The following is a 15,586-nucleotide window of genomic DNA, read 5'->3' as shown; positions in this document are numbered from 1 at the left end:
CAACACATGGATAACAGAGACACAGATCTTTGGAGATGCTTGGAGCCTAGCAGATGTGGTCATTAGATATTAAGCAAGCCAGACCCTGGACAGTGCCAAGGATAGCCAAGAGATGAAAGCCAATACTGGAGAAGCAAAGTGAACAGCTGAAAGCAACAGAGCCCAAGGGCAAGGGACCAGCAAGGGATGAGCATGCCTTTTGAGCTGACATATACATTGGCCTTTTGTGAATTAAGGTATCTTTCAGGGCAATAGTGGCACAGTGGCAGAGTTCTCACCTGTGATGCCTGGAGACCCAGGTTCAGTTCCCGGTGTCTGCCCATGTTAAAAAAAAAAAAAAAAGGTATCTTTAACTGGATGCCTTAGTTTGGACATTTTCATAGGCTTTGAACTATAAACTTGTAACATTAAATTCCCTTTTTAAAAGTCTTACCATCTCTAGTATTTTTAATTCTGGCAGTTTACAAACTAAAACAAGTTTGAGTACTACAGAAGTGGGGTTCTGCTGCAGTTTGCAAATATTAAACATGTTGGAATGGCTTTTTAAATGAAAAAGGGAAAGGTTCTGGAAGAATTTTGAAGAGTTTGATAGAAAAGGGCTAAAATTCTTTGAAAAGACTGTTTGTAGAAATCTGGACTCTAAAGATACCTCTGATGAGAGCTGAGATAGAAATGAATGTGTCATTCCAAACTGGAAGAAAGGTGTTCTTTGTGGATGGAAGGGAGAATTTGAGAGTAATGAACTTGGATATTTAGAGAGGATGCAAATAAACAAAATCAGAAATGAGAAGGGTTGTGTTATCACAGACCCTGAAGAAATAAAAGAAATCATAAGAGGATACTATGAACAACTATACACCAACAAACTAGACAACTTAGATAAAATAGAAAAATTTCTGGAGACACACAAACAAGCTACACTGACTCAGGAAGAAATAGACGATCTCAACAAACCAATCACAAGTAGAGATTCAATCAGTGATCAAAAATCTTCCTACAAAGAAAAGCCCAGGGCCAGATGACTTCACATCAATCCTGCTCAGACTTTTCAAAAAAATTGAGGGAAAAGGAATTCTACCTAACTCATTTTATGATGCTAGTATCATTTCAATACCAAAACCAGATAAAGATGCTATAAGAAAGGAAAATGACAGGCCAATCTCCCTAACGAACACAGACGCATAAATTCTCAATAAAATATTAGCAAATCGAATCCAACAACACATTAAAAGAATTATACACCATGACTAAATGGGGTTTATGCCAGGAATTCAAGGATGGCTCAATAAAAGAAAACCAATTAATGTAATACAATACAGCACATTAACAAATCAAAAGAGTAAAGTAACATGATCATCTTGAGTGATGCTGAAAAAGCATGTGACAAAATTCAGCTTCCTTTTCTGATAAAAACACTCCAAAAGATAGGACTCAAAGTAACTATCTCAATATGATAAAGGGAATATTTAAAAAATAATAGGCAGCATCGTACTCAATGGAGAGAGACTAAAAGAGATGATGGCCTCAACTTGGATGATGGCTGTGGAAATAGAAATATGTGAACTAATATGAAATATATGATACTGATAGAATCTATAAAACTTACCAATGCATTAGACTGAAGAGGGGATAAGAAATGTTGGAGAGGGTATAATCGACGATTATGCCTAAAGTTCTGTATGGAGTCCTGGTGGATGATGGAGACATTTACTGATATGAGGAAGGCTGAGGTACAAATGTCCTTCATGAGTACAATTTTAAACAAAAATAATTCAATTCAAGTTTGATATAACTGAGATACCCAAGACAAAATATCCGTGAGAGAAATGGCTAAATAGCAATGGAGATCAGAGGAGAGGTTTAGACAGAAATATAAATGTTAAAGTTGTCATCGTATAGAAAAAATTTGAGGCCGTGGAACTAGATGAGAAATATACAATAATAAGAAAAGAGTAGGGAGTTAGAAAAATCTTGAAAAGTTATAAAATTTAGAAAACAGAGGCACATGCAGGAAGAGAGATAAAATTTTAAAAAAAGGATAAATGGCATATAATTGGAAATAGACTAGATGTCCTTCAATGAGGAAACTTCTAAGAAAATAATGGTATATTCATTTCTATAAAAATACTATGCAAGTCTTTATATGAAACAACAGGAAAAATATACCAAAATCAGTGTTTCATAAGGATAAACTACTAAGTGAAAAAGAAAGTAAATATAAAACTGATATGTATAGTTTATATATAATATGTTTTTAATTATGTAAAATAAATGAGGTGCTATATACATGCAGTAATTGTATATGCATCAAAAATAAATTCTTGCTATATATATAATAAACTGATAATAGTAGTTCTTAGGAATTGAGGGAGGAAAAAGAACAATGAAATTTCACTATATTACTTTACACTCTGCTATGTTATTTGAATGTCTGATAATGAGCATGTGTTACTTCACTAATACCTACAGAACAGTTTCAAAAAGGCACCCACTCTTTTGACCATTCCTGTATTCTTGAAATAAACTTTGTGTTAATGAAAATATAAGGAACACCTATATCGGAAACATGTTTATTAAATGTTTGCCTCCTGTACCCCATTCCAGCTTCAAAAAATCAGACTCTCTGGAAATGATTCTGGCCTCTACCATTCTGAAGTGCAATGAGTTTAAATGAATGAAGTCGTTCACAAATTAGCAAATGCCGACATCTCCTGTACAAATACTCACCAGTTGCCTATCAATCAAAAGTGAAAGGGTGCACAGATGGTTCAGTGGTAGAATGCTCGCCTTTCATGCGGGAGACCTGGGTTCAATTTCCAGACCATGCACCCCCCCAAAAAAAGTGAAAGATAACAGTTAGCATAGGCTTTGTCCAAGGGAGAAAAGCCTAAAACTAGATTAATGATTCAAGACATGGTAAGTCAGTGCACACTGGAAGAAGCACCAGTAATGATAAAATAAGAAAGAAAGAAGGAGCATGAATTCCATAAGGAAGGGAAAATGCCAAGTGTTCAGAACTTTCCTGCTTTTCTTCGTAATTCTCATCCGGTTAGCCATACACAGAAGCAACAAATAATATGTGAGTAACCATTTATCTGTATAATGATTCTCTTATAATTCATTTTGAAATGAATTTTCTCATGCTCTCATACTTCATAAGGCAAAACCCAAAAGTTGTCACTTGATTCCCAACAGATATGGACAGGCCTAAATTATTGTGAAGTAAACTGATATTTATTTCCATTTATATTATTACTTATTACATTGCTGATTATTTACTTATTACTTAAAATCTTGATTTTAAGCATCTTGATTTAATTACATCCTATACTTAAATCAGATATATAGAAATTGAAGAAAAATTGATATAGCAATGCCTTCTATCTTGCACCATTTGAACCATCTTTTTGAGAGCATTATTTATGTCAAACATTCCTAGGAATCTAAACTATGCATCTGATACCTCACTATAATGCATTCTATAGCAGAGGATTTGTTCCACATGGTATTTGTCAAATAGGATGTAATTGCCAGAAGTAATAAAAGACATTTCAATAATTAAGCCCATTACAAATGGCCTACACTTAGTGGACTTAAACGTACCCACTTACAAAGGTACAAAGATTCAATATGGGATTGATGTCATCAACATAGTGATGTAAGACAACTCCTGAAAAAAATTCCCCAGAGATTTCAGCAAATATAAGAACAAATTCTACTTACTTAGAACTCTGGAGTATATAGAGACTGGAGAGGATACCACAAATACTGAATCAAAGAAAGAGAAAATATTAGGTAGGAAACTTCTGTCCCAGACTAACTAGTCTTCTTCCCTCTCCCTCACTACATCCCACACAACTTGGAAGTTCTCCAGAGGCAGTGACCCAAGTCCTTCCCACTGGGGACTGAGACTATAGAAGAACTCACAGCAGCAAGTTAGAACCTCATGAATACCCAGGCACAGGGACCCAAGTCCACAGAGATCCAGGGCAGAGCACAAACCATTGAGGAGTGCTGCATAGCAAAGGGCCTCTGGGATGAGACGGGGTGAAACACACAGAACAGTGGTGGCCAAGTGGTACACTCACTCAATCCAGTTACTACTGGTAGGATTTCCTAAACACAAAGACTTTTCTGTATTGACCCCATCTGGTTTCCCAGGGTGGGATACCCTAATAGGGAAGAAACTGGAGGCAGAAAAATCTCATAGAGAAAAAAAGGAAGGGTGGGTAAACTGAACTGGAGGGTCCCAGACTGAAACATGAAAGGAAAATGGGGCATTGAGTGAAGAAGCAAATCTAAACAAATCATAGTATCTGGGGAGAAAGTCTGTACAAAAACAAACAGAGCAGAACAAGAGTCCTGGAGAAAGAACAGAGGATAGGAAATTTTCTCCTGGAGGTGAAACAATTATACAAATAATGCAATCTTAAAAATAGTACTGCATAACAAGAGCAAGAATCACATGAAGAAAGCTGAAAAAATCTGATCAAACTCAGGCTAGAATAGACTAAATGTCTGTAATTAATTGGAACAAACATCAATGAAGAGACTTAAAACAAAGCCAATCAACATAAAACCCTAGACAAGGAGGAGAAACCGACCTTCAGAGTTAACTCATAAAGATTATCAGATGTCTAGACATCAGCAAAAAATTACAAGCCATGCTAAAAAATAAGAAATAAGACTCAGCCAATGGAACAAATAAAAAATTCAGAGGAAATACAGAATTTGGATAACTTATCAAAGAAGTTCAACCAAATCTTCTACATCAATTCAAGATGAAGGAAAATATGCATAAAGAGATAAAAGCTATAAAGAAGACAATGTGTAAGTATAAATAAGAATTAGAAAGTATTAAAAGAAGCATAACAGAAATTATGGTGGTGAAAAGCACAATAGTAGAGGTTAAAAATACATTAGAGGCATACAACAGCAGATTTAAACAGTTAGAAAAAAGAATCAATAAACTAGAAGACAGAACACTTGAAATCATACAGCCAGGAGAACAGATGAGAAAAGAAAAGAAAAATTGAGCAGTGTCTCCGGATTTGGTGACAGCATAAAGCATACAAACTTAGGTGTCATCGGTGTTCCAGAAGGATAAGAGAAGGAAAAAGGGGCAGAAAGAGTACTTGAGGAAATAATGACCAAAAATTTCCCAACTCTTATGAAAGATATAAATATACATGTGCAAGAAGCGCAACATACTCCAAACAGAAAAAAATCCTAATAGACATACTCCAAGATACACATCAGTCACTATGTCAGCTGCCAAACATAAGGAGAGAATTCTGAAAGCAGCAAGAGAAAAAGCAATTTGTAATATATGAGGCAACCATAATAAGATTAAGTTCTTATTTCTCATCAGAAAACACGGAAGCAAGAAGGCAGTGATAACGATATGTCATAGTTAGGGACATGTGTCAACTTGGCTAAGTTGTAGTACCTGTTTATCTGATTGGGCAAGTGCTGGCCTGTCTGTTGCAATGAGGACATTTCATAGGATTAGGTCATGATCACGTCAGCTGAGAACCCTAACTAATACACGATATATTTAAGGTGCTAAAAGAGAAAAAATTGTGAGCCAAAAATTCTTTATCCTGAAAAACTGTCCTTCAAAAATGAAGAAGAGTTTAAAATATTCATAGATAAACAGAAACTGAGAGAGTTCATCAACAAAAGGCCTGCCTTACAAAAATCACTTACAGGAGTTCTGCAGATTGAAAGGAAAAAACATGAGAGAGTGACTTGGGGTAGTGTGAAAAAGTGAAGATTCAGAGAATATGTATGTGCTAGTAAAGCTATGTTGTCATCCTTTTCAAATTAGTAGGTTATAGATGCAGGTTATGCAATATAAACCCCAGAGTAATCACAAAGAAACTATTTTTAAAATATACAGAAACATAAGAAATGAAGGCAGTTCTCTAGTGGGTCTATAAGTAATATTACCATATTGAGGGTGAACATGATTGGAAGGGGTTGTATAGACCTATGTGTCCCACGAATTAACACTAGAAATATAAACAAATCCTTGTGAGAAGAATATATATATACATACACAGAATCAGAAATGAGAAAAGGATCAGACAGATACATCACAAAAGATCAAATATGTAGAAAATGAGTTTTCAATAAAGGAAAAAGAGGCAAAAAGAAAAGCTATGGCATATAAAAATAAAAGGATGAAATGGCTGAAGTAAGTACTGTCTTTACTGTAATAACATTGAACAGTAATGTGTTAACAGTCAAAGACAAAGATTGGCAGAATGGATTAGAAAAGCATGATCCAGCTATATGTTTTTTACAAGAGACTCACCTTACACCCAAATACACATATAGGTTGAGTGAAAGGTTGGAAAAAAATATTCCATGCAAATAGTAACCAAAAAAAGCTGGGGTAGCTATACTATCTTTAGACAAAATAGACTTTAAAAACAAAGGCTGTTATAAGATACAAGAAGACTGCTATATATTTTTTTAAAAGGGCAATCTATCAAGAAGAAATAACAATCATAAATATTTATGAACCTAACCACACTGCTCCAAAATACATGAGCCAAACACCATCAAAACTGAAGGGAGAAATAGACACCTCTACATAAACTGTTGGAGATTTCAATACACCACTCTTATCTAGATAGAGGATCAATAAGGAAACAGAGAACATGAATAATATGATAAATGAATAAGATCTAACAGGCATATACAGAACTTTTCACCCCAAAACAACAGGAAATACATTATCTTCAAGTTCTTGTGGCTCATTCTCCAGGACAGACTACATGTTGGGTCACAAAATAAGTCTCAAAAAATTTAAAAGATTGAAATTATACAAACACTTTCTCAGCTCATAATGGAATGAATCTGGAAATCAATAACAGGTAGAAAGTTGGAAAATTCACAAATATATGGAGGTTAAACAGCACATTTTAAACAACCAGTGGATCAAGCAAGAGATTGCAAGAGAATTCAGTTAATATCTCAAAAGAAATGAAAATAAGAATACAACATATCAAAACTTATGGGATGCTGTGAAGGCAGTGCTGAGAGGGAACTTTATAGCCCTAAATGCCCACATCAAAAAAAAAAAAAGAAATAAAAAAGCTAATATCAAAGATCTAACCACACAACTGGAGGAACTGGAAAAAGAACAGCAAATGAATCATAAAGCAGGCAGAAGGAAAGAAATAACTAAGATGAGGGCAGAAAAAATGAAATTGAGAATTAAAAAAATAAAAACAATAGAGAGAATCAATAAAACCAAAAATTGGTTCTTGGAAAGGATCAATAAAATTGACAAACCCTGGGCAGGACACGGTGGCTCAGCAGGCAAGAAAAATGCTTGCCTGCCATGCCAGAGGACCTGGGTTTGATTCCTGGTGCCTGCCCATGTAAAAAAAAAAAATCAACAAACCCTTAGATAGACTGACAAAAAAGAAAGAAGAGACAAATAAAATCAGCAGTGGGAGGGAGAACATTACTATGTATCCCACAGAAATAAAAAGGATCATAAAAAGATACTATGAACAACTATATGCCAGCAAATTAGCCTAGATGAAACAGAGAAATTCCTAGAAACACACAAACAACTTATACTGACTCTAGAAGAAATAGAAGATGTCAACAGACCAATTACAAGTAAAGAGATTGAATCAATCATCTAAAAACTCCCAGACAAAGAAAGCCCCAGGACTACATGGTTTCACAGGTGAAGTCTACCAATCATTCCAGGAAAAAAATATGATTTCTGTTCTATCTCTTCCAAAAATTGAAGTGGAGGGAACACTACTTCAATGAAATGGAGAGAATCTTTAAAGTGAGATCATCCTAATACCAAGGCCAGATAAAAAACATTAAGACAAGAATATTACAGACCAACCTCTCTTAATGAATATAGAGGCAAAAACCCTTAACAAAATACCTGAAAATTGAATTCAACAGCACATTAAAACAATTACACACAATGATCAAATGAGTTTTATTCCAGGTATGCAAGGATGGTTCAACACCACATTAACAAAACAAAAGGGAAAGCCATGTGTTGATCTCTATTGACACAGAAAAGGCAATTGACAAAATCCAGCATCCTTTCTTGATAAAAACACACTTGGAAAAATAGGAAGAGAGTGAAACTTCCTCAAGATGATAAAGTGCATATATGAAAATTCCACAGCTATCATACTTAATGGTGAAGGACTGAAGGCTTTCCTTCTAAGATATGGAACCAGAAAAGGAACCACAGTCACCATTATTATTCAATGTGGCACAGAAGTTCTAGCCAGAGCAATAAGGCAAGAAAAAGAAATGAAAGACATCTAAATTGGAAAGGAAGTGAAACTTCCCCTGTCTGCAGATGACGTGATCCAATACATAGAAAGTCCCACCAGAAATCTACCACAAAACTACTAGAGCTAATAAACAATTCAGAAAAGTGACAGGGTATGAGACCAACACAATAAATCAGTGTTGCTTCTATATACTAATAATAAGCAATCTGAGGAGGAAATCAAGAAAAAATTTCCATTTACAATAGCAACTAAACAAATGAAATATCTAGGAAGAAATTTAGTCAAGAATGTAAAGGACTTGTGCACAGAAAACTACAAAGCACTGCTCAAAGTGATCAAAGAAATCCTAAATAAATGGGAGGACATTTTGTGTTCATGGATTGGAAGACAAAATATCATTAAGATGTCAATTCTACCCAAATTGATTAAAAGATTCACGGCAATTCCAATCAAAACCTACCTTGTAGAAATAGAGAGCCAACTCTCAAATGTATTTGGAAGGGTAAGGGGTCCCAAATAGACAAAAACATCTCTAAAAAGAAGAATGAAGTCACACTTTCCTGAATTGAAACATATTATCAAGCGACAATGGCCAAAACAACATGGTACTGGCACAAGGATAAATATATTGACCAATGGAATCAAACTGAGAGTTCAGTAGTTATCCTCACATCTATGGTCAATTGATTTTGACAAGACTACCAAGTCCACTCCATTGGGAAAGAACAGCATCTTCAACAAATGGTGCTAGAAGAATTGACTATTCTTCTATTGACATGAATAGTCAATTTCATGTGCAAAAGAATGAAAGAGGACCTGTATCTCACACCATACACAAAAATTAACTCAAAATGGATCAAAGACCTAAATATAAGAACCAGTACCATAAAACTCCTAGAAGAAAATGTAGGGGAACATCTTCAGAATCTTGTGTTAGGCAGTTTTCTTAGACTTTCAACAATATGAAAGCACAAGCAACAAATGAAAAAATAAATAGGACCTCCTCAAAATTAAAAAGTTTGTGCCTCAAAGGTCTTTATCACAAAAATATAAAGACAACCTATTCAATGGGAGAAAATATTTTGAAACCACATAGCTGATAAGGGTTTAATGTGCAGATATGTAAGGAAATCCTACAACTCAACAATAAAAAGACAACAATAATCTAGTTAAAAAGTGGGCAATAGACATTGCTGAGTCCAGCTCAAGCAACTGTTGAAACAGGGTCAGAAGAGGCAGTGGGAGATTGAGAAAAAACACAACACAGAGTTTAGGAGAAAGCGGGGCCTTGGTGGATCAATGCCTGACTGAAGACAATGACCACGAGAAGCCAGCACAAGTTTATTTTATACTGTTTAACAACAGAAATCTAAATAAGACAGTGCAGTACATGAGAAGGTGCTTGATGTAATGAATAGGGATACAGAATTTTCTTGGAAACAGAATGAACATTAATTAGCTTGCTTGAAACTGCAGAGGCAGAACTTTCTCACAGTAAAGCCAGATTAGATAAGGCACAGCCCAGGCTGGACCTCATCACACAGGAGACCAAAGGGCCATGCCTCCAAGGTTACTCTGATGTGGCCTTGCCAGCAGTCAGAGGCCTGTTTCATGAAAAACCTGACCTGGGTCCCAACATCTCCCCCTTTTTTATTCTTTAAGAAGAGTCCCAAGTTTTCTCCTGAAGGCCCCTTTGCGGCTGTGCCTGTCTTAGGTCGTTCTTCCCTTGAGGAATCTTATCTGTCTTTGGCTAACCAGCCATCTTTCCAGGCTTTTCCAAATTTTCTCCTCATGGCATCTTTGCGACTGTGCTTGTCTTAAGTTGTTCCCTCTAAGGAATCTTACCCGTCTTTGGCTATCCAGTCATCTTTTGGGGGCCAAGCAGGGTGATATTTCAATTGCACAATAAGTGCTGCTGTATTCTCATGCCATTTTTGCACATAATGTACAGTTTAAATTTCTTGTGTTACAGCCACTCCAGCTACTGCAGCTGTAGTAATGAGGGCTATGATTCCCAAGATTACCATAAATAAAGTATCAATAAATCTTTTACTGCATTTAAACACATATTACAAAGCTTTGAATAAAATGTGTGTATTACATGAAGAGTTGCATGATCAAATTTTGTTCACAGGAAGCCATACTCCAAGATGCCTTCTCAAAAGAAGAAAAGTCTGATTTTTAGAAATAGAAAAATTAAGACAGGTAAATAATTGACAATTAGAACATCATATTTCTGATGATGATGGATTAAAAGCAATTGTTCCTGCTAAAATAACATAAGGATTAATATACAAGCTTAAATATAACCAGTTTGATTAATTCTAAATTTAAGAGAGCATGCATTTTTTATGATATCTTCACACAATAGTGGCCAAATTCCAGTTAGCTTACGTGACTGGGCCCAGTTCCGTACTTTGGGAACTGGCTAGGGACCAAGAGGAGCTTCCTGGGACCTAAATATTTTTATCAAAGTACACCTCCTCCCAGGAGGATAGCCAGTCCTCCCAGCTAGAGTGCACATTTTAACTGTTTCTTACCAAGGTCACACAATAGCAACATTAGTTGCAACATCAGGTGAACAGAACAGGCTCCACAAATGCATCTTTCCCTTGCATTTGGCCCTTAGAATTTGATCTGCCTCCGACACAAGCCATGGTTATTTTGGAATAAATTTAGTTTATACATATATGTTTTATATAAATACAGAACAAAGCATTAAAATTTATTGGCTAAAAGTAATTTAAGTATTAGTCATCAGCTGGCGGCGGCGTTTCTGCTGGTTCTGGGCAATCGGCATTAACTCCTTCACCCGTGTTATCAATGGTTCGGTCTGCTGCTCCGGATTCGTGTGTCACACAGCATTCTGGGACCCAAAATGGTCACTCTGCATCTCCTGGAAAAGCACAAACATAACCTCTTCCCCACATTAAAGCAGGATCAGTTCCTTTCCATTGATTGCTCTATAAATCTTTCCACTGTACTAATGCTGTGGGTTGTGTGAGTGTTCCCTGGAAAGGAGTTTCAGCTGGTGTGAGGGAGTCTTTCAGATTTAAAAAATTTAAAACAAAAAAGGGCTAAAAGGGGAGGTAAGGTATTCTCCCCCTTTTCGTTTTTCAAGCATTGATTTAAGAGAACTATGAACTCGTTCAATAATGGCTTGTCCTTGCAGATTATGTGGAATTCCTGTGGTATGAGGGATACGAAAATTTGTTAAAACTATGACTTACATAAGCTGGGCCATTATCAGTCTGAAGTGCTGTCAGTATTTCCGTAATGGGAAATGCAGCTAGGCAATGCAAAATAGCATGTTTTGAGCTTTCCCTAGGTTGGTAGGTAGCAAAAATAAGAGCAGAGTATCAATAGTAACATATACCCATTGCAAATGACCAAATTCTGCAAAATGAGTTATACCCATTTGCCGTAATTGGTTAGGCTGTAAACCAAAAGGATTAATTAAAAAATGAGGAACTGACTGAAAAGGAATGCAAGAATGATGATTTTTTACCATGGGCCATGCTTGGTCTTTAGTAATTTTAAATTCCTTTCTTAATGCTTCAGAATTTTGATGAAATTTAGAATGTGAATGTTGAGCAGCTTTGTAATTATTTACTCCAATAAAAATGACATTTGCTAACATATAATCAACCATAGCATTCTGAGCAGCAAGGGGCCCCGAAAATTGAGTATGAGAACAGATGTGTCCAATGAAAACTGAACAAGTTTGGGCATGTGGAGCTTTTGTAATGTAGTAAATAATGTAAATATTTGAGGTGAAGATGTATGACCTAATGGAGCAGTTTCAATAAAAGTGAAAACATGTACTGAGTATTGACTGTCACTATATAAGTTTAATGGTCATGGAGGAAAATAATTTAAAGCTATGCAAATAGCATAAAGTTCAGCTTGCTGGGCAGAAGAAACAGACACGTTTTGTTTTTGAGAGCCTTCTGCACTGTAAAATCCTACTGCTGTTTGAGAGCTATCAGTGAATACTATTAAAGCAGCAGGTATAGGGCGAGTTTGAACAATTTTTGGAAAAACATAATTATGATGTTGAGAAAATTGGAGTAATTTATCTAGTGGGTAATGATCATCAATACTATTAGAATAGTTGGCTAGACTGATCTGCCAGGGATCAGAATTTTCCCAAAGCCAAGATTGTTGTGGAGAATCATAAGGCACAATAATTTTATCAAATTCTTTATTATTCAACTGTGCAAGACGGTGTCAGCCCTCTGCAATTAAGATAGCTACAGCCTCAAAATAAGGTAATAAGGATGTATGCAGAATGTGCTGTAAATAAATACATTCAAGAGAGCCTTGGATTTGCCATAACACCACTGTAGGTCGATATGGAGTTTTGGGAATAATTAAAAAACAAGGTTGTTGTGGATTCACACAGGTTAATTGTGCTGATTGACTATCCTGATTAACTCGAGAGAGAGAGGCTTCTGCCTCTGGGGTAATCTGTCGAGGAGAACTGGGACCTATGTCACCCTTGAGAATTTCAAATAAAGGACTTAAGTCTGAAGTAGTTAACTTTAAGGATGGCCGGAGCCAGTTAATACCTCCCAAAAGTTTCTGAAAGTCATTTAATTATAATAAGAGAATTGGCCCTGATTTGTAATCTTTGAGGTTTAATTTTTTGGCCATCCACTATAAAACCTCAGTATTGATAAGGTGCTGGTTTTTTCATCTTTTCAGGTGCTATCAATAAATGAGGCTGTTTCAAGTTCTCTTCCAGATGCCCAAATGTAATTAATAATTGATTTGGATCTTTACATGACACCAAGATATCATTCATATAATGGATAATATAAGAATTTGGAAATTGTTCTCTAACTGGTAAAATAGCAGCTGCAACATATTTTTGACATAAAGTGGGACTATTAGTCATGCACTGAGGCAACACCTGCCAACAATATCTTATAACAGGAACTTGAAAATTAAGTTGTGGCACTGAAAAAGCAAATCTTTCAGTGTCTGCTGGATGCAAGGAAATGGTAGAAAAGGCATCTTTTAAGTCTATGATTATCAAATGAAAGCGCCAAGGTATCATGGTTGGTGAAGGTAGACCCCATTGCAACGACACCATGGGTTGCATAGTTGCATTAACTGCACTAAGGTCTTGAAGTAATCTCTACTTCCCTGATTTCTTTTTAATAACAACAATTGGAGATTTCCAAGGACTGTTAGTTTTTTTATATGCCCTGCTAATAATTGTTCTTTTACTAAGGCATGGACTACTTGTAGTTTTTCCCCTTTTAGAGGCCATCGGTTTACCCAAACTGGACTATCTGAAAGCCATGTAATTTTATCAGTAGTCCTTTGAGTAGGGGTTTTGATCAAGGCCACCTCTAAAAAGACTTTAATGGAGTAGAGGGATAGGAAAAACCAATGCCAGATGGATCACATTTCCGTGACCTGAATGGGATAAGGTTGACCTTGTTAATGTTTTCCTAGACCTTGGGTAGGAATAAATCCTTGTTTTAACATCACAGCTGTGACAGCATTGTTCAGACTAACAAGTAATACACCCATGCTTCCAAGCACATCTCGTCCCCATAAACTTAAAGGAATATCTTTAAGAATATATGGTTGGAACCATCCTTGTTGTCCATCTGGGTCTTGCCATTTTAGAAGTTTAGAGCTTTGACTAGGGTTAGTAACAGCTCTAATGCCTTCTAAATCGGCAGCCATTTCTTCCTCGGGCCATGAAGAAGGGCAGTATTGTTCATCTATTACTGAAACATCAGCTCCAGTGTATAAAAGGCCTTTGAAAGGCTTTCCTTCTATGAGGAGCTCTAATTCTGGCCTTTCTGATTTAATTGTTTGTGCCTAATAAGCTGAATTTGAAGATCCAAAACCATTTGATCCTCTTTTTCTTTGAGACAGAATTTTATTTGAGGTTTTGATAAGAGGAACTAAAACAATTTGAGCAAAACAGGTGTCAGTTAGCAATTGAACAATTTCGTAATTAGCCTGGGCTATTACTTTAATTTCCCCTTCATAATCAGCATCTATAACTCCTGGATAGATTTGCAAACCTCGAACAGACATAGTGTTCCTTCCTAAAATTAATCCCACTGTTTCTTTTGGAATAAGGCCGTACATTCCTGTCGGAATCACTTGAGGCCCCATTTGTGGAGTCTGTATGACTCGGGAGGAGGGACTAGGTCCAATCCTGTGCTTCCAGGGGTTGCTGGGAAAAGGTCTGTGATGCAGGGGTTGATGGAGAGTTTATCAGAGGGGGTGGTCCCTTTGACATGGTATAAGTTGGCCTCATTGCAAGTGGATTTATTTTTTAAACAGCCCCTTCTGTTTGATGGGGCTGAGGCAGGCCCCTCTGCAAGTTTCCCTGCCATGGAGGAAGAGGCTGACTGGAGGAGGAAGTCTGAGATCAGCACTCATTAGCCCAGCGTTTTCCTTTTCTACATCGGGGACAAAGATCAGGAACTTTATTGATAAATTTATTCTTACATTCCTGACCAAAATGTCCTGGTTTACCACAATTGAGATAAGCTCCTTTATTTTCCCCTCCCTGATGCTGATTAGACAACAGGGACCCTTTCAAGGCTGCAGCTAAAGTTATACCCTGTATATAAGAGGGTCCAATTTCAGAACATAGTCTGAGATAGTTCCAGTTTTATTATAAGGCCAAATAGCATCTTGACAAACTTTATTTGCATTTTCAAAGGCCAATTGTTTGACTAGAACATCTCCAGCCTCAGGGTCCTCTACAATTCTACTTATATTTTTAAAAAGCCTGGAAACAAAGTCTTCATATGGTTTCTCTGGGCCCTGTCTAACCTTGCTAATATCTGTTGTTTTTATTCCCCTAGTAGGCGAATGTCTCCAAGCCATGACTGCTGCTTGGGCAGACTGTTCATAAAATTGAATTTTGAACTGAAGCTGTTGATTTAACTGTTATATTGACCAGTTCCTACTAACATTTCCACTGTCATGGGAATATTATTTCTCCTGTTTCTATGAGCCTGTTAATCACATTTATCATACCAATAGATTTCCATAATAAATAGTCTCCTCCATTTAGACAGGCTTTGGCAAGAATAGTCCAATATTTAGGAGCTAAGGGATTTCCACAGGGCAGAGAGTCTAAAAGAGCAAAAGAAAATGGCACTATTGCTCCACATTGGGCACATGCATTATTTTTACTATTACCTAATATCTTTTTAAAATTTATTTATTAATTTAAAAAAAAGCGGAGAGACTTCCAGGTCAAGATGGCGGGTTAACAACGTGCACATTTTAGTTCATCCTCCAGAACAACT

The 15,586-nt window shown here is 36.4% G+C and overlaps 1 protein-coding gene across 1 annotated transcript in view; it reads left to right on the top strand.

The window, feature by feature from the left end:
* The window catches only part of EYS (EGF-like photoreceptor maintenance factor), a 1,737,133-nt gene that overhangs the window by 1,706,341 nt on the left and 15,206 nt on the right, over positions 1–15,586 (top strand).

The sequence above is a fragment of the Tamandua tetradactyla genome, chromosome 5, assembly GCF_023851605.1.
Source record: "Tamandua tetradactyla isolate mTamTet1 chromosome 5, mTamTet1.pri, whole genome shotgun sequence".
Taxonomy (NCBI): Eukaryota; Metazoa; Chordata; class Mammalia; order Pilosa; family Myrmecophagidae; genus Tamandua; species Tamandua tetradactyla.
This window is presented reverse-complemented; position numbering and strand designations above follow the sequence as displayed.